Raw genomic sequence first — 24,478 nt, forward strand, 5'->3', positions numbered from 1 at the left:
GGTTTCAAGCTTGTCAGTGCAAATAGGACGTTGGATAGTGAATGATATTTGCATCAATATTTTAGACGTTTTTTTTTTGTTAAATTGTAAAACATGGGTTGTGTTGTTGTGTGTGCATTTCAGCGTTTTGTTGGGCAGATTGTATACTTTAAGGCGAATCTGACCCGCAAATTCGCCCAAAAGTATGCAATCTGCTCATAAAAACGCTGAAATTCACACATTACGCATAGCACGAGCATTTTAATAGGAGTCTGCCTTATTACTTATTTTAATAAGCCTTATTACTTCCTTTTAAAAAGCCTGTCACCACCAAAAAACTCACAAGTACAAGGGCAAATTATGCCGTACAGCTTCGTCACACTCAGCAATAGCGAATCTTGAGACATTTTTCTGGTGAATTTTTCAACCACCATTTAGCAAACGAACGTTTCTCAGAACTGGTGCGTGGCAATTTATTTTAGCCATTTTGGAGCCGAGAACAAAAAAAAACAAACCCCTCAGAGTGTCGAAAAACCGTTGTTTAATGGCTCCCCAAGCGCCCTTAAGCTTTCTTGACACCATCCCCGGCTGACGGCGACGGCGGCAGCACAAGAATGGCGGTGTAAATATTATCAACGTAATTGGATTTCAACAAGCCATTGACACTCCTTTTTTAATGGTTCCGGAAAATTGACGGCTTTTCATTTGTGCGCCCGGCGGCCTTGAACGCGGCCAAGTGATTGTCTCAGCAGAAAAGCTTCGCACGGCACGGTATGGCCACACACAAAAAAAAATGCTGGCAATCAATATTTTGCCACGACACTTCCGAAACAACAAGCCGAAAAAATAACCCCGGCCCCTTAGTGTGGTCTTTTCGCGTGTGCTATTAAGCGTAATAATAGGATGATAGGAGGCGCATAAAAGCTACACCACCACCACATCACATTAAATACGGATCGGAATAATGTGCTCTCTTCCTGTCGTTGTAGGTTTAAGTACATTTTGTGCGCCAGTGCTTCTGTCCATGAGTCCTCCATTCCCCCAATGAAAATGCATTTACCTCCCAACAGTGCAATGACGCACACGGCGCGTTCGTTCTATTTCCAAACTGGGTTTGACAAACACACACATAAAGCGAAAAATCCGAACCGGTAGAAAAATAGGACACCCGCCTGTCGGTGATGATTTATGATCGGTGCGGAAGATTTTGTATGATTTTTGTTTGTTTTGTTTTTATGCCACGACAGCAGCAATCGTGCAGCGTGTTTCATGCAATTTTTCGGCGGCTAACGCTAATGCACCCGCGTGTGCCGGGGCAGGCAGGCTATTGTTTTCCCAACTGCCATTAGCAACGATGGGCGGTTGCGGTGGGTGATTTTTAATGCTTCTGTTCTGTTACAGCCACGGCACTATTATGATGGCACTCGTGGAGCGTATATATATAGAGAGAGAGAGAGAAAAACCCCTGGAACAAGTATACATAAAGCTCGGCCATTAATACGATCAACACAACAGAATCCACTAGGGAGGAGAAGTGACTAAGCGGTGCAGTAGCGCCGCAATGGGAAGTGGAAACAATTCTCCTTTCCTGGTGTGTCCTTGCTAACGGCGGAATTGCACTTAACGTACCTTCTTCTTGCACCCATTAAGTATTATTCCGAAACTTCCCCAACGATGTCCCATAATGCTTTAAATTATTATCGCTATGGGAACAACCCTTTATCTTTTGCTTCCTTCCTTCGCTCTTTGTGCTGGGCGGAGCGTTGAGCGTTGTTTTCATTTCTTCCATCCAGAGCAAACATCCTGCAGCATCCTGCTTTTAGGAGTGTATGTTATCATTGGTTTTGTTGAGGAAACACATGAAATTAAATATGAATTTACGTCATGTTTGTAATAATGCAATGGTTTTTCCTAGTAATCCAACACAATGTTGCACAAAACTCTCCACAAACCTATTCCAAACATTGCCAGCAGCAAACTGCAAAACAAATCCTCTTTCCCTGCTTCACTAAGATCAACTCAACCTTGCTTAAAGCTCCCGCGAGTGAAGAAAAAAACAACCTCATCGCACTTGCATGTTGATTGTACAAATATTAGCTTAACCACTGCCGCCCACCTTCAACGCACACAGCATCAAACAAACAAACAAAAAAATCTTCACTTACGGTTCAAGTGAGGAAAGTTTATTTTCATTCCATTTCCTCGTAAACTTCGTCCCATTTCGCCCAACCTCGTAGAAGACTTCCGATAAAACTAGAACACAGGCAGGTTTTTCCTTCCTTTCAGCACTGGTGTATCCAGCGTCCCAGAAACCAGCTGCTTTTGAAAAAGGCTAACTGGTCAGTTAGTTGGATAAACCTTGCCAACTTCAAACTCTCTTATACACACACACACACGACTACTTGCGTGTGTGTGTTCGGTGGGAGAAAGATTGAAGTGTGCGAACAGAACTTTACCGTTCGCACGTAACGCTCGTTCGTTCCGATTCCGGGTTGTTTGATACTCTTTTACTTATTTCTGTGGAAGTGGTGGGTAAAAGTTTTTCTTGCACCATCCTCCAGTGTGCTAGAGGGTGGAAAACAAACGCTAGAACACCGAGCCCGGTTGCGGTTGTTTGCGGTGCCAATTTGTTCCGAACCGTGGTACCACCGATAATGGACAAGATAAGCAGTTAATAAAGTGCAGCTGCAACCGGACTGGGAGAGTTTGGTTGGCTCGTGTGTGAAAAGTTTGTCTTTTCCTTATAAATTTTTGTTTAAATAAATACCTATTCCGCTGTACACTGTTGGGGACTCTAAAGTGTAAAGTTTAGTGAGAGGCTTTTAAATGGAGTTTGGTGCCATAAATCAATCCGATATCATCGAGGACAACCTCAGTAATTTAGTATCTCTCGCGATTGCAATTACAATTAAAGTTTCTCTCCTCCCCCGTAAACGACCAATTGAAACAGTTCCAACGTTGTACATCTTCATCAAAATGCAGGAAGCACAACTCTCTCATGCTTTTGCACAAGCCGTACAACACTGACCCGGGACACGCGGGAATCCAATTACCGACCACCAACGAACCAAGTCCGCGCGCCAAACACCGTGAAGACAGCACAGATCTTTTGTGCAGAAAAAGTACTTAAAAATGCCTTCTACCTCTCTACAAATTGAAAACTTTCCACCAGACAAAGTCAGTGTTCCAACCTCAACTCAACCAACCACGAACAGCTCCCCATGTACATTCCCTTTGGTGATAAGGGGGGAAAAGTAATCAAATTCACCTGACCGGTTGACCAAAAATTCAATCTGCCCTCTCTCGGGGCTGGGACGGGTCGAATGTGAGTTTCTATGTTTCCCTTGCAATCCGGCGCAAGCGACATTTTTTCACCACAACCACAAACTTACCGCTGCAACAAGACATGGTCACTGGACGAGCAGCGAACGTTGTTGCAATTTGGTTCTTTCCTTTTTACCCACCTCGAAGATGCAACAATTGCAATTCTTTGTGAAAAAGGAAGAAAAGAAGGCAAGAAAGAAGGAAAGCGAAGGAAAGTTTATGGAGCGGAGGATGGAAAATTAATTTCCACAAAAAAAAAGCTGGCCGACTGTTTTTCCTCGACAAACTAGGAAGTCTGGGCTGTGTGGGTTTTTGCACAGCATTCTAATGGCCATTTGCTGCGTCCACGTTCGGGCCATTAGTTTTATTTGGTGCAATTTTTCTACCCCTTAGCTTGTTCACCTTTTCCTTCTCCCTGTGTGTAGTTAAACTTTTGGTTTGAGTTCAAACTCAAGCTACCTTTTTTGTTGTGGTTCAGGAGGCAAATGCGCAACAAATTCCTGTTGTAATGCGGTCCAAATCTTACACAACCTGGGGAAGATTGTGAATGGGGAAAACTTTCCCAAAGGGGAGAAAGGAATAAAAACTAACATCTTAAAGGCCATCCCTACAACAACAAAAAACGGGGCGAACAATCACATTCAACGATCGTCATCGAGAGTGCGTGACGGAAAGGATCGGCAGTTGGGAAAAGGGCACAAGGGCAGAGCGTGAAGCGTGGAAATAAAAACTCAAACTTACTTCCACTACGCGGCGACACAAATTGAAAGCATATGTCAGCTATTTTCCTCTCCCAGCAGGGAAGAATGCTTGGAGGAAAGCGGTCAGCAGGGAAATTGCTCGCAAACAGTCGAGCTGTTTCTGCTAAATTGAAGCTTGCGAATCGCTTTAGCGAGCAAGAAAAGGAGCGCGGGGCCCAAGCGGGGCGAAAAATCAGGCCAAGCGCGCAACTTGACGCCGTCCAATGTCCGGACCAATCAGGAAATAATTAGGTGATTTACGCGGATTCTTGCCCGCGACCTTTTTAGCCTTTGCCGCATGGCCAAGCCACCGACGGGAAGCCTTCGAGTGGAAGAGGGAGAGATCGAGAGCGAGAGCGGGGATCAGAATCGTGCAGATTAGAAAGGACGCTTCGTTAGTGTTGCTGCTGCTGCAGCAAACAGATTGGATGATGGTTGGCTTGGCCCGCTGCTTGCCGACCTTGCATGGATGGGATGGAAAAGCGGCCCGTGGTAAAGGATTAACTTCAGGGAGCACAAAATGTCTTTTAATAAGAGTGGCAAGGAAGAACGGTTCGGTCCGGGACCGGGGCAGCAGGCAGCGATGCTATCGTGGGTTTTGAAATTGAAACTTTATGACAAAGCCCGTTGGACGGTGGACGGATAAAATGTAGGAAAAAATGAAACATCTTTTAATACATTAATTCCGTCCCTTTTTTCCGTTGTGGCGTTCCACTGTGCCAATTGCCGATCTCCCACGGGGCGGATAAGGATGGAAGCGCATAGCGTTATGATCCAGCTATGAGAATTCCTACGGTAGAGATTGAAATCATCAAGATTTGTGAATCATAGCCAACAGTGAGTGTGAGCATCGTGCATAAACGCATAAAGTAGCACACCGACGTCTACGTTTCAAACCTCATCTCAAACGCACTATGTACTAAATAGAGCACACGTTTATCCTTTTCTATTAAATAAACTATTGCTAGTCTAATCCTGAGAGATCCCAATGTCTCGCCCTTTACACACTTTCTCTGCTTTACATTTACATGATTAAAAATGACATTTCAACACATTGAAACCCATTCTTCAAGCATCGAATCATCCATCAACGATGACGACAGCCGGTCAGCGTCAGCAGTTCATCTAGATTTGTTACAAATTAATATCACTTTAAGCCCTCAGCTTGAAGCCCTCCGGCCGTCTAAGCTCAACGAAAGAAAACCGAACCGGTTACGGCCGGTGGATTAAGCCCCCCCCCCCCCCTTCCCAAGCTGCCCAGATAAAACGCGCAGACAGACGACGTCAAACTTCACCCCATTCCCCGGTACACACAGAAATCCACACACACACACACACACATTTGTTTCGAAAGTATAACAATCATACCAACGAACGGTCAGCACGACGAGTAGCAGCCCTTAGCAATAGGTTTGCGAATGTCAACACACAAAATTACACAAAACCCTTCGTCACTCTGCTGATTCTCCTCCTCGCGGCAAGTAAATGCCATTGAGGGACCTCTTATTGACGTCATCATTTTGGTCGGTTTTGATCTCCACCACAAGGCAACGGGGTTGGAGGCAAAGGTGGCCTAGTTGATACTCGGTTCGCCGTTCAAAAAGAAATGTCCGGTAATAGAGCATAACGTGGACAAATGTGCAAGTTCAGGGCGTGCTGCCCCACAACCACCCTCAACGAGGTTAGATTGGAATGGTTAGAGTGGCACACAACGCGTACACCATGTGCTGCCCGCTCGGTCATGTGGTGGCAGTGATATGAAAAACCAAACGATAAATTGGGTGGTGCGGAATGAACCACGCGCGGTTAAAACAATAACAAACGCGAGCGAGTTGATCAATTGGTCCCGTGTTAAGGATATGAAGACGAATTGGTTTTTGGCGGAGGGGAGTTTGCGTCATCGGTACGCGTGTTAAGTATTAATTTAGTTTGATGAAAGAAATCAACATACAACCGACCTAACAAGGGGGATTAGTAAATATAATTGCATTACCACTGTGTGAGAGGATAGGGTGATTCTTTTTCAATTTTTTTGGATGGAGTGCGAGTTAACTACGTCATTTTTGCCTGTTCAAATCCGGGATTATATCTTTTTCTTTGAAAGAGATAACTTTGTCCAGCTACTTTGCTTTACTGCACAAACCATGACGTACATCTCGTTATCCGGTTATCGTGCGACACTGTCCTCAGCGTGCGGAAAGTAACCTCATGCGCCTGTTGACTATTATCATCGTCCAAAGGCCAAGGAGGCCTGTCCACCCCTGTAATGAGCTATTGTTTCGATCTCGTTTTGCGAAACTGACAATCTGATCTGCTGCGTCAGGTCTGACACACGCGCAAAGGGGAAATGCATACGAAACGCGCCGCTAATGACGTACTGGAGGATGAGGTACCATCTGCTCCGGTTCAACGTCCAACCACAGTCGACTTGCTCATCACACTGCAGTGCAAGCCACTTGTTGATTTCGATTACATGAAATGGAGCCTAAAAAAATACAAAGTATCCGATTCTTCTTTGTAAATCCATGTCTCAGTCCGGCTTTCCTTAGCGTAAGGCCCACGGACATCATAAACTATGTCCATCCCGGGTGCAATAAATATTACTTACATTTCCAGCTCAAGTTAAAGCTTTAATGCTGTCACTTTTGGCATGCTATATGTGTGTTTCTCTCCCTTCCTGAAAGCTCATTTTTTCTCGTTATCCCCCTCCCGTTTTAGAAGCAGTCATGGACGAGCGACGAACGAAAATCATGGTCCCTTACCATCACTGTATCCCCGGTGGGAGAACCGAATAATGGATAGCTTCCAGAACGAACGGCAAAGGGGAAACTATTACACCACTGCAAAGAAAGAGCAACAGCGACACAGCACCCACGGGCGGGGGAAAAAAATCTCGCAAACCCACCATCCAGTGTATGCAGCGTGAATGCATAATTTTTGCTATAACATTCCCTCGTATCTCTCCCCGTTCTTTATTCCCTGCTTTTTAGGTTCTTGCTAACCTAAAAATCTAACCATGCGCAAGAATATTAACGTGCCTGCCCGAGGAAGTTGATGCATCCTGCTGGGATGCTTGTGTCTCCTGGTTGGTGTATCTCTTTTGCCATTTGCAACGTGTGAGCCTGCTAGGAATGCCATCCACCTTGGGTAGGATTTAGAAAGAAATATGGCCCGCTACCGTCCGCAAGAATCTCGGTGTTTGCGGGGCATTAGTGCAAGTTGTGTCGCGCGTAACGACACAACGCACTGCAACGGTTGCGCACTAATGGAGGAAAAATGATTTCATTAGCTCTAGTCGAATGTGGTCGTTTAGTTTTGAGGTTGAAAAAACGATACATTGTGGCTTGTGTGTCACCAAGGAAGGGTAATATATTCCAATAATAGTTTGATGCAGACTTAACTGAAAGATTTATGAAGAATACATTCGAAATAGAGCGCCGAAACAGTAGCCTTACTTCCAGGAAACTAGATCAACATCACAAAAACATTCCAGGAATTTCCCCCATCAGATACTGGTAGCAATTTAATTTAGCAATCGGTTTTTCTTCTAATACTAATTCCAATTTACACATTCCGATCCGTTTCTGCATTCCGTTTTGCGCCATCATAAAGCATAACTTCAGCTGCAGACACAGACGACAGAGTTGCCGTTTTGTGTGTCCAGTTTGCGAAAAATGTTCCTTCCTTGCTCTTTCCACAACCGAGGGTTCGAGGTGGTTCGTAGTAATAACGAACATTCCATTAACTTACTGGATCAAAATCGATCTCTGGAGCGTTCGGAGAAGAGTCGTGCCATCGTGAAAGACATCATTGGCTGTTTGAAGTGCTGAAGCTAGAGTGGAAAGGAACAACTGGCACACACACACGCGCAAAAAACCCACCTAGACGATATCAATTGCCACTTCACAGGAGTCAAGTGTGATGTGGTGCTTTCGGGAGGAGAGTTTTCGCAAGAAAGCTTGCCCAAAGACAAACCCCCTGGAACGGACGACCGTGCCCAGGGAGGATTACATTCATTGTCTGCCGTCCGTGCTGCAGATGACAGAGATCGATCGTAGCCAACGAAGAGCAAAAACCATCCTTCGGGAAACCGAATTTGTTACAAAAAGTTGGACGTGTGTTCCTTACTTCCCTTTCCTTTTTAGAATGTCATAGCATAATGTTTTCGTTGCAGAATGCGTTTTGCAGAAGTGTGTGCTGATACCAACACAATCCATGGAGAGGTTTTTGCCTCGTGAAGCTCATCTACACCGACACCGGCCCTACCCCTTAAATTCTCCCCCGAAAGCGTCCTTCATCACCGGCTATTGATTACCATTGAAAAGGACGTACAGAATATAAGCAAAAGTGTCACGGCACACGGTATCACGGTATTGTGTATAATATCAGACAGCTCAAGGTTGCTCCGCGCGGGAGAGCGCGCGCTCGTGTACGAAGAATACATTACATTGTGCGTTTACCGTCCTGAAAGGTAAAAGGGTTTGTTATTTTTATCCGACGCTTTTCTTCGCTTTCTTCGAACGCTCCCGTCCGCTCCAACGCCCCAGCTTTCTTCCCTTTTCCGAGGTCTCTACAGTCGAGTCGGAAGTCCTTTCAACGTACAACAAGGGTGAGGAAAATGGGAATACCCTGCCACACACACACACACACACACACACATCGATCTAATCAAGCTATTCATAAGTATGCTTCCTGCTTCTCTTCTTTTCGGTGTTGCCTTCCCACAAATGAACTTAATTTTCCCTCGACCCTCGCTCGCACAACGACGCCTCCGGTGCTAGGTGGAGTTTTCCGGGAAGCTTTTTCCTACCGACGCTGGGGATTATTATCATCCAATGGGTTTGTGGCGGGAAGGAGCGATGGAGCTCTCATGCGCGCGTGTGTGTTTCGTGCATTCGTGATTGATCGCTGATAGTATGCCGGCTGACAGCAACACGTGGATTCCATGGGGTTGAGGCGCAGTTAGGGCAAAAAAACCGGATACAAAAACGGGAACTACTATTGTTGCTGGTGTGCGCGCCATACTCGTCCGCGGCTGGGTAGAGGTGGATGATGTTTTTTCTGCTCTTGCCCTTATCTCGAACCGAGCATGCAAACGGATTAAAGCTTAGACAGCATTCAGAATGGCTTAAGAGAGAGAGCCAGTTTGAGGATGCGCCACGTGGAAAAGATGGACTTTTGGGTGTCTCGATGCATTTGTTGTACTTCACTAGACTGTCTGGCATCAAAAACCTTCACTTTTATTTACAATAATGGTTTGAAACCATGGTTTTGCTTCCTTTTGAAAGCGTTAAAATTTGAGATAAAATTTCGCTATCCCTGTTCGCTATCTTCCTTTCCTCTCACAAGAAACAACAGATAGTAAAAGTAACTCAAAATGTCGTGACCTCCAAAACTTATCCGTCGGAGAAAGAAAGAGATATACATATAGAGAGAGAGGAGGTACAAAAGTATCCTTCCCAAAGCCCCAAACGATCCATAAACGATAACAGACCGGTTGAAGTTTAACCTTCTTTGCCTTCTGTCGCCCATTCCAAACTACGCCCGGGATCGAAAACACTCAAACGGATCGCACATAAAGTGTCGCTCCTGGCCCGTTTGGGCTAATCTTCCATGGCGTTGAGGGCGACGGTGGTTTCGGCCTCGGTTTCGGCACAGAAAGCACTGGAAAACCATAACTATTTATCACGCCACAAAACATACCGCCCAGCTGATCGATAAAAATCGAGCTGCGGTTCAGTGTTGTTGGCTGAGTGCGAGAAGCAGGATAAATTAATAGATCCTGGGGAGGTATCGCTTTCCCTTTTTTTTAAGTGGAGCACATTTAAATCGTGGGCTGGAACAACAGAGAACGAATCGTGGAAGCCTCTTGAAACGAATCGAAAGCCAACTCAACGCCATTATTGGGGTTTCTCACGACACAAGGAAGCTGTCAGGTGATGTTGAATTTATATATCGAAATAGTGAATTCAAATTTACCGAAAAGAAAGCCTGCAAACAATCGTATTCCAATCAGTAACTGTCAATAAAATAAGCGAATGGAACGGGGAAAGCAGGAACAATTGCCATCAGCTTGCGTGTAGTCATCAACATGATCGACTTTCCAGAAGAACCACCTTTAATCACCTTTAAGTTGGAAGCATTTGATAGAGCATTTAAGCGATGATCACGGTAATATCTGTTCGATTTTAGTACTAATTGTAGGTCCACCATTATCCCAAGCAAAGAAGCGAACGTAAAACGAACGTAAAACGGGTGGATGAAACGTCAATGTCACTTTTTCCCGCACCCCAATCTGTCCCCTAAGGGGTTTGCACGGATTTTCCCCCCATTTCCCAGCGGCTGTCATTGACCGGTCGTTAGTCGGTCGGTCTGACTGTCAGCGATGCGTACGGACGAGCGACGAGCTAATTAGACATTTCACCGGCTCGTTCCGATCGCTTCTACAAACCAACACTCATCATCTCCTTCAGGGACGACTCAATGCCCCCGGAACTCCCCCGGAAAGTGGAGAAGAGAGACGGAGAAACGAAAGACGAGAGCCGTGTGGTAACATAACCGCAAACGACACAACGTTCCGATGGGTTTGAATGGAGTCACTACACCAGAGGGGTCGGAGGGCACAGATTGGCCTACTTTCTGTTGAACTTTTGTGCCCGAGGACACTACCAGTGAGTGTGCGTGGTTTGTGCTGGACGGGTTTTTCTGAGGAAAAGAACAGATAAGAACTGGAGTAAAGGTTTTTCCTTTCCCTTTATTAAGTTATCACCTCATTAGGACAGGCTGGCTTGCGTCCTTACCAAAGAGACAACAACTGCTACTGAATGTGAGTTCTGCAAACGTATCGGACTCATCCAACACAAACATTCGTCTTAAAAATGCAAACAAGGTACAGCTGTTAATCCAATCGTAAAATTAAGTCCAAAAATTACACCCCACCCCAATTTTAGCGACTATTGTTTTAAGTGGCCCGAAAATGGTATACGCCCCATGCCCCAAAGTTGTCCCGAAAAAGGGATGTACAACCACCAGCCACAACAGACAACCCTCGATGAGCACAACTTTTATCGCATTATTAATAAAAGCAACGCCTGTTTAAGTAACGTGACATGTGTAGCTACACCAAACAGGATCCTTAAACCGCTAGCCATGTGTGTGTGCGTGTGTGTGTTACCTTCCTACCCACACTCATTTTGGAAAATAGTGCCGAGTATCGTTTTACCGTCCAAACGCTCTCCAGCGGCACTTGAGCGGGCGACGCTCTCTACTTCTAGCGTAGCTTCTTCATTGTAAAACCGGCGCCGACCGGGCAAAACTGCTTGTTAGGGTGGCAGCTAATTATGACCGCAGTAATGGTCCTCCCCCCGTACACGAGTACATAAAGGCCACGCTTCGGTCTTGCTAAGAAAACTTGCACCACTTTTACGGCGTCCGTCCTGGGCTCAAGTGTGCGGGAGATTCAGGAAAAGGATGCCAGGACGCGTGATGCTTTTTCTGTAAGAAGACACATTACCCTTGACGCTGGTGGTAAGGATATATCGTTTCGAGAATAAAATACAACACATCATACACGCCCACACACGCACATAAACGTTACATACATTCCAAGGGGATGGGATGATGGAGTGTATAAATATGGGTTTAGTTGGCCCCGTTACAACGCTCTCCTGTGATGGTTTGCTTGCATTCGTGTGTGAAACAAAATATACTGTCGATTTAATACCGGTGGCCTGAACCGTGCTCTGACTTGGCCACAACAAGTAGCTGCTCGTTTAAAGCAAAGCGCGCCAAGAGGGTTTGAGCATGTTAGGCAACCAAACCACGCGAAACCGTGAATATCACTTTAAACGATGCGTTCCATAGTTTGGTCGTTTAAATTTTGTAGTAATCGTCGCCATCGCCATGCGCCGTTCATGATACAGTCAATAAAAGAGGTAATAAACAGACAGTTAACGAGGCAATATTGCTGTGGAAATGTGCGGGATTAATTCGTTTAAATGCCCGTTAAATTATGAAGAGAGTTAAACGCCTAAAGTTATGCAATTTGTGTTGCAACATTACGTTATTTGAAGCATTTTAGGCAAATAACATTAAGGATAGTATTTTCTTTGATATTATAAATTGGTTTCTATTTTATAGACCTTTACCTGTAATTCCAAGTGCAATCTGTTCAAGTTACAATTAATAAAAAAGTCCGTCAATTCTCAAAAATTGCAAACATTCACAGGCCAATTTCAAATTATCCCACCATTGCCAATCCTTCCCCCTATCAGCCAGCCCAACAAACCCTCAAACTGGGAAAATTGAAGTCACCTCGGCACCCCTGGGGGCAAGACGCATCAGCTTGATTAAAAATTCCTTACGAACAAACCTCATTTTTCCCCAACTTGTCATAATTTTCCGCTCTAAAAATATGCAAACTCAACCGTATCTCGAAACCCGAAACTGGCCGTCCGCGGCATGCCAATGGCGATGGCGAAGTAGGTAAGGATGACGCGCGCACAAGCCAATCCTCCTTTGGCTTGTTCTCGTGAACGATTTTTGCTTTTCGTGTGCGTCGTTCTTGTCACCAGGTTTTAGGGGTTTTAGATGAACGATTTCTTTTCGTGCAAATCGGAACAGCGGTATGGTTGTTGCCACTTCCCCGCAACAACAGAGCCAAACGTGATGGTACAGAACGGGGGAAATCTCGACACATTTCAAGCGCGCTTAGCGCTTTCAAAGAAAACGCTGTTTTTGCGTGTCAATGGCTTTGTATTGCACAAGTTTAGCTAAACCTTGTAATTTTGTGTGTGTATCCCGAAAAAGAGGAGGGAGAGAGAGAGAAAAAACACAAATCTTTTTCAGAATCATGACCACTAACGAGACGCGACAGAAACAACCCACGATTCCGGTCACACACGATCTCACACACTCATTTGTTTCGTTGTCACACCCGGTCTGTTTTAAGATGCAAAGGGCAATGGGTTGAGGAAGCGGTGAACATAACGCACCAAAACACGATCGACACTGAGTTTTACAGAGGGAGTGGAACGCGTTTGACAGTGAAATTCCCACCGGAAGCCGACGGAAAACAGTGTGGGGAATGTCACAAAAATCGTCAAAAATTTGCTACGAGTCGTTGTAGGTATCTCACACCCACAGCGCCATCGGTAATTGCCATATGTTTTATGTTACATTTATCAGATTCAAATTTTATTACCCACGACGGCGGAGAAGCCTTGAAACGTATGACACGTTGGTGTCGTTGAAGCGATGTTCTACCATCGCTCCAAGGGCATTGGTTTTCTTGTAAATGTTTTCATTCACAACGTTGGTGACACTTTAATAAGCTTCTTACCGAACAAACCGCCAAGTTTTGGGCTGATAATCGAATCACAGTGGATGGTTGAAGAAGAGCTCACAACATCGATCAAAGACAAAGATCGCGACATTTTAAAGTGCTTTTGAAGCACATTTGCTCGTCGTCTTTTTCTCGAAATGCTACAAAAAAGCAAACATAATTCCACGGAAATTCATATTTTCAATCACCAGATTGGCACGCTACTTTCCCATGCCCCAAGTTCTGCCACAGTGGAGTAAAAAAACACAAGCCGATCAACTGTCAGCTTTTCCTCGCGAGATTTTGCGATCGATAAAATCAATTACATCGCATTACAGGCGGCACATAATGCGATGGGAAAAAACCCCAGTAACGAGAAGAAATGGAACCGTTTCGTTACAGTAAACAGCAAAAAAACGAAACAAAAAAGGCATCGACTCATACACATACACATCCCATCCAGAAGATGTAGAAGAATTGGAAATGGAAAATCGGTCGCTTCCGGGGATGTAAAACATTTTCCAAACAGCGCGTGCAACCATCAACTGGAGAGAAAGAGATGGGAAAAACGTTGTGGAATCATTTTAGGTTACACGCGTGTGGCCCGCCTAAGGCCGCTAAATCCAACCACCCACCAAACCTCGGCAAACCCCCACTAGTATCTCGTCGCGTGTGTTTTCATATTTCGATAAAAAACCACGAAATTCAACACGCACGCCGCGTGTTTCTGTGTATCCCACCAAAATCGACGCAGCGCGTGTAAGGGAAAGCAGGGCAAAATGGGCATGAGAACTATATTACTGAATATTCCTTTGAATTTGCCTCGAAACACAATTATTCTTACATTATTATATGCCTCCATAATTGATCTATGCATTAAAATTGCTACATAGCCTGATAATAACTTAAACACTTGAAAAAAGTGTAAAATAAAAGTTGATGTTGTACGTGATGCTATTTTGATACGTGAGACGAAATGGGCATATGTAAACAAAACGTGAAACATTTTGCCCCATGTGAAGCATTGTTGTATTATTTGTTGCATTAGTAATAATACGCATTCAATTGTCTTACTTTCTTTGGACAAATTGTATATAAATATCATAACTTTAAAAATATACCAAGTAAAACTTGCATGCATCCAGTGCTGTAAAATGTTATGAGCATCACGAGATATTCACCATCGAAAACAAGCATAATCTGAAACCTGACTGACTGAATCTGACTGAAACGAAGCTCAAATCAGCTAACATACACAACTGAGATGATCAGAGGTAAGATTCAAACAGTTGGTGGACTACCAACATGCTTGGTGGCATTTTGTTTAGCTTGGTCACTCACTTGGTCACGCCATTTTCGGTCGGTGATGTTCACGACATTCTTGGAATATACTTGGCATGTAGTCCCAAGCAACATTCTTTCTCGCTCTGTCTTTTGTGGTTGTTTGTCGGGTCAAACAGAGCGAAAAACCATGCTCATTTTGTTTCTTGGGACCACTCGCACGCACCGCATATCTCCCATAACTATCGGCATGATCCCAGACTGAAATTGTCACGACCAAGTGACTGACCAAGAGTGGGAAGCACACAATGTCACCAAGCATTTGATGGTCGCAACAACTGTTTGAGTCTCACCTCTGATCATCACATTAGAGCGTTTCGTGACGCTGACGTTATTTTGTTTCGGTCGGAAATCGTCATGACTATGTCAGCGACTTTTTGCAGAACTGATCACAATGAAAAAAAAGTCATGACATAGTGATTGACCAAGCGGGTGGCAAAAATGTCACGAAGCATGCATTGGTCACACCAATTGCTTTGAGTATCACCATTGATTATCACAATTGAGTACGTGACACGGACATGTATGTTGAATTTATTTTGAGCATTGGAATAGTTCTTTGCTGTGAAATAATGATTAAACAATGCATGTTCATTTTGCCCCGTTTGCCCCTACCAATGCTGTCTTTGCTTTTGTTTTTCACAGTTGTTTTTGTTTCCAGTTTTGCTGTGTAAGAATGTAAACGATAGCGGCGGGGAGGAGGAGGCAATGTACAGCTGTTTATGACCATGGCCCATTATTTCGTTACATTAGAAGCAGAAGAGAGCAAAACAAAAATAGGAGAAAAAAAACTAGAGACAAGCAGAGAGTGGAAAATAGCGGCAAAATTGTTTGTTTAAAAAAAGAACCGCTCCATTTTGGGATAATCGATCGTAAACATTAAAATGCAAGACCATACACCATACAGGGAGAGCAACACGCCCGGCTTTATGGGTGGATTGGGTGCGTTTGAATCAACATTTATCTAGGAGTTGTGCAAATTTAAATAATGGTTTCTAAGCTGCGTTTTTATGTGGCTCAGCATGTGAGGCTATATATGGTCAGTGTTTACAATCATTTGTGTTAGTTAAACGCAGTTAATTAATTAGACTGAAATAGATAAAAATACTATAAAAGATACGTTCTTTTAAAAGATTACTTTATATGAGTTATGCTTTCATTTTAACATAAATTCCAATTTAATTTATCATCTTTAAAAACAACTGTTCGCTGCATTTCCCCCATCCACTTCCCATTTAACCGATCAAGAAGAAAATGATTGCTAAATTTCGAAAAAGAATGATAAAACACGGAGAGGCGATCAAAACTACGCCAGTGATAAGATCGTTCACCACGAGCAGGGTGGAAAATTGGCCTCCCCCAGACCGCACACGGGGGACGCACATGGAACCACGAACCGCGGGTAGCGATTCAATTTGCATACGCACACAGTACCGGTCGTTGTGTTTTATGTGCAACAGTTTCGCATTGCCACTTAAACATTGTTGCTGTCGTTTTGTTTTTTACTTAGTGAGCTTTTTTCCGCTGCTCTATTTCAGTGTCACACACAACACTGTACCATTTACATGCCCGCATTTGCCCCACAAATGAACACAGTTTGGGCTACGTGGAAAAAAGCCTCACACATGCAGCCTGGAGGGCAACGCAAATGGTGTTTGCCACGAAATTGAGTTCCAGAAAAGAGAAGCAAAAAAAGGGACACAATTTCGCCCATTGTTGCTGATAGCTGCGCTTGTCGTACTCGGTGTGCAATGGGCCTAACGTTGTACAAACGTTTACAGCTCTCTGTGCTTTAAAACGATTTCCACGTCCCGCCCATTGAGCGGCCAGCCAACAATCGAACCGATTCAATCGCAATGGGGACAGCCGATAAATCGATCGTCTAAAAAAGCTGTTTCCCTCCCCCCAATTCGCTCGTCAAACAGGTGGACTGAGCAAACGAATCACCGAGGATTTGTTTACCATTCTCCATCGAGCACTGAGCAGAGTGTGGAAGGGATTTCGAAAGGCAAGCTACTTGTGTGCGAGGTACCATTTTGAAGATAATGTGTGCTAAACGTGACATTTCATCACAGTTAATTAATATGCTGCTGTAGAGGCATATCAAATTGCATGCTAATTAGCTCCGAGGGCGAGCTGGATTCCAAGAAATTAATAAGCAGCTTCTGCCGGATTGCGTATAACCCGATGTATTTTAAGACACGCCGAGTTTCTTGCTCCTCCCGCACACAAACGCACCTGTGTGGATCCATTTGGCATTTTCCAAAACCCATTCCAGCGGGCGAGAGCAAGCCACGTATGTTTAGCTGTTGGCGTTTTGCTGCCATTTTCTCCGAAAACCCGAACATCCGATACCCTTTAGGCGCTCGAGAGAAAGAGAACGACAGAGCTGCTGGAGGATCCTTGCTGAATCTGACAAGCTTTTCCCAAGCATCTTTCCCGGGCGCACGGGTTCTCCCATTGCAACAGGTTACATCAGGGACGGGGGGCAAACAACGTGACGGAGAGGACCGAGGTTCCCAACAAAAAAAAATACTGAAAAGCCCCTTCCGTTACTGCGAAACACCGCCACTGCCTGCCTGTCTGTGTCTGCGTGGCCGGGATTTGGGATTTTCCCACGATTTTTGGCTGCACCCGGCTCGCTTGGTGGCGCAAAAGTTTTGTTTGCCCCGGGAAAAAGGGGGGAATAAATACACATTCAACGGAAATTTAACAGGTAAAAATCCCTGTATGTGTGCAGGGAGTGGGAAGGATGAAAAATCCCCCAAAAAGGGGTGGGTTGAGGTTTGGAAAAAGGTACAAGGTTTGGCGGCGGCAGCAGCAGCAGCAACAGCTTTTAAAAGTCTGTTTGGTTAAAACCTTTTTGGGGCCAATAGCAATACCGTTTTAAGGCAGCTCTGTCGTAAATGATTAATTTTGCTTCGCTAGAGCTGAATGTCCGGGGGAGTAGTTCGATTCGAAATGGAATAGAAGTGATGCTTCAGGGGCTGCAGATGCGTATCAGAAGCTCATGCTGTGTATTTAAAGGGGTTTTTAGTGTTTCCCAAGTCCCAAGTAAGCTCTACATCATCTTTCGCTTGACTTTTATTGATTTTTATCAAACTAATGGCATATACGGGCAAGAATACATCATCCTCTCGCGATATGTTTTACAAGTTCCCATGTACCATGTTTGGAGCGAGAGCTCCATTTGTCAAATTAAACTGATTGCTACGTATTCGAAATATGTGTTTTGCACACCCTTCACATCGTTCCGGAAGCCCTATCATGGACATGAACCGCGCTGTCTTCACTCGTGTCACACTCCGGTGCCTTTGCCCGTTACTGCGAGCGCGACTGCCAATGCGCAATGCATCGTTCGGTTTAGAGCAGCCACCCGGCCTCCTCTCCCTTAGGGCTGTAGAGTTCAACACACTTACCTTGGTGCATTCCAGCACAACACTTCCGAAAGGTGTTTAGCAGCCTCCTTTCCGATCGCCGCGATCTCGACCAACGCCTTCTCGGTGGAGTGAAGCGCACAGGAATGTGATCGAAATGCAGCACACACGTACACGCGAAAAGGCGAACAATTAGTTACCCCCAGTCATCCACTTACTTCACCCACTCTCTCACACACAGTCACTGTAGCGATGCATTTTTTGTTTGCGTTCCTCGAGATGCGTTCCTTCTAAAAGTAGAATCACTGTGCACTGTGTCACACACACACACATACCGCACAGGCAAAACCTTCTTATCTAGGTCAGTTCCATAATGGGGAGGCCTATTACAGTCAAATAACCGTCTACAAAAAAGGGTGTGAAGGGAACACAAACGTACACACACACACACGCACACACAAGAAAGACGGACGCCTAAATATACGTTCCAGGGGTGTTGTTTTCCTAGTGCTTCGCACACACACACACACACACAGTTTCTCTTAGCGCGCCCTGTGCACCTTTACACCTGGCGGTGCTGCGCTGCGAAAACTGCTCGACCCTGGGGACTGCTCGAAAAGAACCTTTTTTTAATGACGACACGAGGTGCGCTATCGTTTCCCCCATACGCACGGTTACGGCCCGGTCACTTAGATCGTTCTGTTTACCGTTTCCATCCAACTCGGACACATAAAGCATGGTGAAAATAGAGAGCAAGAGAGAGAGAGAGAGCGAGACAGCGAGAAACAGCGAGTGGAAAATTACGGCAAACGCGCGTACAGAAAGCGCCCAGAACAAACGCGGTCTTGTGCACGCTTCTGGAACGGTCACAAGCAGAGTCCGCTGTAGAAAGACCTGTACCTCTTTCCCCGCCACCAACTTGTCTTTTTTTCTCCACGGGTTTATGAGTGGGAGGAAGAGCACATTTGTGTGTGTGTGTATGTGTGGTGCGAAAATGTGGTGTAATTAGTAAACAAACCGTAAACTGGCTACTGGCTGCTTCTGTGCTCTGCTCTGCACTGCAGCTCCACAAAGTATCCGAGGGGTGCATGCGGTGGAGAACTGGGAATAACAGTATGAATGACGGCAAAAGATGAGATGATTTGTGGCAGTCCCTCTCCCGAAAGTGGAGGAATTCGCTGTAATGGTGGGGTTTTGCAGGCAATTTAAATATCACGCTGTGTATTGGATTACACAGGAGTACGCTCAGCAAGTATCAACAGGGTTGTTGGTATTTGCAGTTATTTCACTATTGTTTTATAACGTTTTTTTGAAGAAAATCTGTGTAATTTCAGAGTGTTTGTACTGAGAAGTCTATCAACGACCGTGTTAAGACCATCATAAGACCGTTTTAAGACCGTTTCAAGACCGTTGTAAGGGTTGTCCCGTTGCAAAGTCCTCAACTCGCACGACTTAACAATATCCCCGTCCTAGGTTCATACCTCATATGGACCTTGTGTCTATAAATTACAGAGGTTTATGCATCATAGCTCGGTTTTGGTCCACCATTTTCAACGGTGGTTTTTGACAGTAAGATAAAAAAGTGGTTACAAACATTTGCTCACTACCTAACACTTTTCAGGGTCAATTGCACTTTTTCTGGACAAACTCTAGTGAAAACACACATTTCCATCTCATGAACGTGACATGGAGTTTTTGTATGAGTTGCCAAGAGGGTCCAAAGTTACTTGGCACCTCATATCCTTAGCAACCCTAACTCCCTATCTGCCATACTCCATAGAAATCTCCATCCATCATGGCTACGAAAATCAGAGCTAAGGATCCACCTGTAGTCTACTTAGGCACGTTGATCCAACTGTCAAACTTTTCCCGCGGTTTTCGAACTTTTCGAACGATCTCTGGATGACTCGACCTCTGTATTATATAGACTTTGATTGCGACTGAGGACCTATGGACTCACTAGGACCCTTGCAAGGACACTTGCAAACAAACTTAATAAGTCTCGAAAGCCCATAATGTAATCCATATAAGACCAAAGTCTCTCAAAGACCGTTTAAAGACCATTATAAGACCGTTTTAACCCCATTAACTGACCATAGTCTACCAAAGACCGTTTAAAGATAGTTATAAGACCTTAGGACCGTTTTAAGACGATCATAAGATCTAAATACATCCAAAATGATATCTTCACAAAAAATCTTCTCCTCGTAGCATTAACACACATCCAAAATCATTGCATTGCTTTCCCTTCCACCTGGATACACTTTTCCTTTTCCTCCAAAAATTTGAAATCTTGCTCAACTCCACAACTCAAACCTGTTCCATTCCCATTCAACCCTCGCCTTCTGGTGCTCCAAAATGCAGCTTCACCTTTTCGCCCTGTTATGTTTTCTTTAAACATCCCCCTCTCAATCCCTCCCATCTCACCCCCGCCCCCCATTCAATTCACTCAACTCGATATGAAACCCGCGCGACGCTCTAACTGGGATTGATTAGGTGCGATAATGTGTGACAGCAGTAAACAGCAGCAGCAGCAGCCGGTCTAGCAGAGCACCCCTAACACAATCCCGGCGACGGCGGGGCAACCCGCGAATAGAGCAAGAAGAAGAGCAGCGTTTGAGCGAAATAGAAGAAAATAAGAAGAAGAAGAACCCAACAAAACCTTATGGAATAAACCCTCTGGCACAAACACACACACACACACACGCTAACTACCATTGTGTGTGTGTATTTTTGACTGCTGGGGACGGTGGGATATACATAGGTCTGCGAACGATAAGAAACCGCGCGCGCGGTTACTCTATTTCAAGGGAGCCGTCTTTCTCCCCATCTTCCCCTCTTCTAGCACCACGATGGGGCAAGGGCGTCCTCCTCTGCTACCCCCGCGCACACGGAACATCGCTCGTCCGTTAGAAGCGGGCGCGCGTGCAAAAGAAGGCAAAGCGCAGGGAGGTTCTTATCCGCAAAATTTACAAGCTCACGGCTGCCGGCAGACGGAACGTGCGTCACTGATAGCCTTGCGGGTGCGCCCTAACACCCACCCCCGCATGCTACATCCACACACACACATACACCGATGAAGATGCCATTTTTAAAACGTTCAACACAAGGGGGGCTGGAGCTCGGCACACGGCATCGCGTGGTTTGGTTCAGTGATTTTTTTTCAACGCCAACGGCTTGTTCGAAATTCGCTTCCCTCCGAGTGTGCTCCCCTGGCGCTGCTTATGCTTTATGTATATTGATCGTGCACGATCCGCAGCACGATCGGGTAGGTGCGCAACAAAAGCGCAGTGGCGGCGAGATGTAGAAAAGCAGACACAAAAAATCGACGGCAATCGAGCGCCAGCTAACAGCTCACATCGATCACATGGTTTGCTGGTGGTGCGGGAGCGTGATAAGATGAGAGATCTCATCTCACCGCGCCACCACCACCACCACACGAGGCAACAAGAGCATCACACATCACCGTTCGCAATCGTAATCAGTGGCCCTAAGTGTGGCTAGTGTGATGGTGCGAAAACGGTTAACCAATACACTGATGCCTTTCTCGCAAAACTCGCCGTGCCGTTAGGCGGCCAGATCGGGAGCTGCTTCTGATCGTTCCCCTACACACAAATGGTAAGCAGCAGCAGCAGCAGCAGCAGTAATTGAACCGACGTGGGATACTACAATGCAAACCGGCCTTCTTTTTGGCTTTGTGGAACACACTGCATGAGTGAGTGAGCTATCTGAAAAGGCATTAGTATGCGTTTGCATCTCTCAACACACACAAATGCACTCGGATCGCATCACAAATGGTTTTAAACTACCAGGACAATGGCAAAAAGGCAACCTGTAATTCGTTTGCTGTCGAACGAATCTGCAATGATTGGGACACACAAACACACACACACACACCACGGAGGACACCACAAAGAGCTCACAGCTTTCGTCGTTTGCTATTCTTGATTTACCGCAAACGAACGAACCAGTGTGCCAATCGTAATTTCTGTAATTTCGTGCGCTTCCCGCACACAAACACACACTGCTGTGCGCTTTAAAAGACGTAGCTACACGAGACATACGGCATAACGGAGCAAGGCAGGGCGCTCAACAGTAACGCAGGTTCGGATGCAATTGAAGCACAAAAGCGGAAAAGTATCCTTTCCTCCCCTTGTGGGTGCCTTTTATACGCGAGCGCGTTACTTCTAGCCGGGGAGGCCGAAGAACAGACCCCTTAGTAGAACTGTGACTGTGTGTGTGTGGGTGTGTGCACTTACATTGACACACAGCCACTGTGGGAAAGGAACATGTGGTGGTCGTCCCTTTTTAGTTCTACGATAAAAGGGAAAGATGTTGAGGTAAGGTAAGCAAGGGCAGCACAAGAACTCGGTCGAGAAGGTCTGCTCACAGCTGTGAGCTGTAAAAGGAAGCAATATTCAGATGGAAGGAACATAAGCATTAGAGCCCAAGCGACCTTGGTGGATTGGAGACTGAGGAGTAAAGAGCAAAAGGAAGAGTGAGGCAATGGGATAGTAGGGCCTTATAGGCTCACTCGATGTGTCAGTGCGACGGTATCTTCCACTCATCACGCGGTGTTTGCCCAAACGAAAGTGGACTCGATCGGTAACAAGATCATTCGCGCGAGTTCTAGTCCCGTTCGATGTGTTACCGCACACGTTAATGAGTAGAGAGTAGAGTAAAAACACAAAAAAACCCCAATTCTGCAATGCAACGAACGAGAGAAACACTGTGCAGATTACACCGCCTGTTTGCTGGCATTTTCTACCAACACAAACCATTTTCACTTCACTTTTACACTCTCTTTCTCTAGCCCTGCTCTCGGCGGCATCATCAGCGGACCCTAAAACGTGTGTGTGTGTGTGTGTGGCGTCACGGTTTATGGTCACATCGCCGGTTCCGCGGCTAATCAGCACACACCTGACGATGGAGAGAGAGCGAGAGAGAGAGAGAGAGAGAGTTCGAGGCAGCCGGAGCAGCAACAACGGCAGAGGAGCGAGGGCGCGTTAACACGTACGGTAAAGGCCTCGCCACCTCGCCCTCCGGATGCAAAAGGTGCGAATACCCTCCTTCCCCGCCGCCGGTCTCACATACCCACACACAATCCCACACACACCCAAGTTTACAAATCTCCCCGTCAAACGGTTGATGTTGTGCTTCTTGCTTTGCCTCACAACGAAACACACACACTACGAGCACGGCGATAAGGGCAAAAGTGGAGGTGAGGGGAGTGAAGGAAAGCAGGGCAATCCCCGTTTGCCCCTTCTCATCTAGAACCCGTGAAACGAATCACGAACACCTTCTTTTCTTCACGTCACGCTCGTTCGTGCGTAAGCTGTTTGCGTATTATTTCTTTTCCCTTTTCCGTTGCGCTCTACTATTACAACACATGCTTATTTTTGGGCAAACAAAAAAGAAACTGCAATTACGAGATGCGCGTACCGTTCGGCTCTTTTTTTTTGTTTGCTTTTAAATGTGGAGCAACAAAACTTTAAACTCCTCGTGTATTCGATACATACACGCACAGACACACGCACACGCGCGTAACACGGTCTCGCACACTGATGCGCACGTGCACAGAGACACACGGACGCGGACGACCGCTCGATTGCAGCAACGCGAGAATACTGACTTCGCGGCAAGGTGAATTCGCAAACAAAAACGCGCACCGTCGTCGCTGCCGCCGCCGGCGCGCGGGTTCTGCTCGTTTCGTCGACCCGCCCGATCAGCCCCGACGACGACCAGCCGGACGGACGGACGGACGGAGGAATTGGCATCGGTTCCTTTTTGCCCGTCTGGCTAGGCGGTCGATGCGTGTTACTGGCGCGTTAAGGGAGCGAGGGGCACAACAGCACCCTTCCCACGTGTTCACGGAGAAGTAGAAAATAATAGCTTATGTTTCATGCATTTGTTTTCACACAAAATACCACCAATCGTACTTTAACGTTTAGATTGGAAATAAAATCTACACAAAATAACAGCAATTAACGCTACTCATCAAAAGTCACACCTTTGCTCCACGCTCACTTAAACCACCGTCACCAGTGTTGCTTCTACTCGCCTACTACCACTACTACTCACAAACCCCCTGCTACTTAGTCGACTCGGCAACGTACGGGTCACTCACGCGCTCGTCTCGCGCGTACGCCGACGAAGACGAAGGTGAAACCGCGTGTGCGCGCGTATCGTACCGCGTGGCTGGCTCCGTTGCGTGAGTTTCCGATAGCTTGGCGAGTGAACGCGCGCGGCATTAGAACGTGCGAAAGTGAACCATTCCGTGAGCTCAATTAGCTCACTTGCGAGTTCACTAGCATCGCTTTCGCGTTATTAAGTGGTTGATTTGTAAAGCATTCATACCTGGACCTACTGATGGGAGCATTTCTTAACGGGTTGGA

The 24,478-nt window shown here is 45.8% G+C and overlaps 1 protein-coding gene across 5 annotated transcripts in view; it reads right to left on the reverse strand.

Moving 5' to 3' along the window:
* Positions 1-23,713, reverse strand: part of LOC120949498 (high affinity cAMP-specific and IBMX-insensitive 3',5'-cyclic phosphodiesterase 8) — a 127,977-nt gene extending 104,264 nt beyond the window's left edge. For 4 of the 5 annotated variants that reach the window (XM_040366835.2, XM_040366833.2, XM_040366834.2 and 1 more), the window contains exon 1: positions 23,526-23,711. The gene's annotated coding sequence lies outside the window, so the exon portion shown is untranslated. Of the gene's footprint in view, positions 1-23,525 lie in introns of all 5 variants that reach the window. The other variant, XM_040366827.2, reaches the window with a different exon arrangement.
* Positions 23,714-24,478: the final 765 nt, after the last annotated feature.

This window comes from Anopheles coluzzii, chromosome 2, assembly GCF_943734685.1.
Source record: "Anopheles coluzzii chromosome 2, AcolN3, whole genome shotgun sequence".
Classification (NCBI taxonomy): domain Eukaryota; kingdom Metazoa; phylum Arthropoda; class Insecta; order Diptera; family Culicidae; genus Anopheles; species Anopheles coluzzii.